The following is a 1,600-nucleotide window of genomic DNA, read 5'->3' on the forward strand; positions in this document are numbered from 1 at the left end:
CACACACACACACACACACACACACACATATATATATATATATATATATTGATTTTTGAGTTTGATGACGTTTCTATATAACAAATTGGCCCATACAATTAACATGATCAAACCATAGGTATTTACGGAACAAAATCAATACGTTATCAGGAGTCATGATGTAAAATTGTATTAGGACTGCAATCACAACGAGTCACGTGTATGGCCCGCCCCGATATATATTAAACTATTTAGTTTTTTGTATTCAGTGCAGCCAAACCGTACACATTGTGATTGGTGTACTGATGCAATTTTGTATCATGACTATTGATATAATATATTTTTTTTCGAAAGAGGAGCTTAATTTATAATTGAATTGCAAGAAAAACAATGAGCAATATTCAAATTTCCTTATATAAAATCTAAAAAAAAAATGCAAAAATTAAAATGTCAATTATAAGAAATGATAAACAAGAAGTTCATATGACCAAATAATTCACTTTTAAATGCACATGTGCTTTCTATTTAGAAACAAAGATGAATATTTGAGATTTTTCTTTTACTATAAAGTGCTGATGAAATAATGGTTGAAAATAAACATCCAATAGTAGGAATCAATGATTTAATTGATCATGTTCTTAAGAATTGATTTGAGATCATAACATCATTAAGTTAGAGTTAAAAACTAATTATAACATAAATAATTTTTGAAACAAGGTACAATCACTAGTATTATCATTTAGTTTAATAAATGCGTTATGAATTTGACGAAGAAAATTCTTGTGTTATGTGGATAAACATGTGATTATATTTATTGATGATATTTTGATATGCTCTATGATCAATAAAGATTATGCTAAATATCTGAGAATGAAATTGAATTTGTTGAGAAAGAATCTATCAATGCAAACTTTAAATAACAATGAATTAATTAATAGTCTTTCATAGCCATTTTATTGATGAACTGTTAGCAGCTTTATTTTAATGTCATTAAAAATTCAAATTTAAACCAAGAATGCACCCAACCTTTGCCATATTATGGCATTAGTGATATATATGGCATACACTATGTAACATCGCAACCCAACTAGAACTATAATAAATTGAATCGAAACGGCTTCAAGCAACACTCACAATTCAAATCAAATTACAAAAAAATAACATATCATGATTACTTGAGAGTTCATCTACATTCCATTTAAGCACATTTGAAAATATATTACTTAGCTTGGGTTTATCCTTCAATAAATGTAAAACACACAAGGGGTGCGCGCAGTATACAAAATAAATTATACAAAGCCTACAACTAAACTTAATGTATGAAAAAAAAAATAACATGTATGATTGCTGCCTATCAATTTACAATCATAAAGTACATACATCTTACATTATTGATATGACAAATACAAATTATAGTAAGTACAAGAGTACAATCTATGCTATGGTATATATATATATATATATATATCACATACTTAAATCAGTTGGTCAGACATCTGCTTGTCTGTTGTAAGTCCACTTTGGTCTGGGGTTCGAATCCCCCAGAGTGTAGCGTGTGGTACTTGAATTCTTAGGTGCATGAGAGATGACTGACTCGTGTGTGTGTGTACACGGGGGAAGA

Source organism: Phalaenopsis equestris, unplaced genomic scaffold (genome assembly GCF_001263595.1).
Source record: "Phalaenopsis equestris unplaced genomic scaffold, ASM126359v1 Scaffold000202, whole genome shotgun sequence".
In the NCBI taxonomy this organism is placed as follows: domain Eukaryota; kingdom Viridiplantae; phylum Streptophyta; class Magnoliopsida; order Asparagales; family Orchidaceae; genus Phalaenopsis; species Phalaenopsis equestris.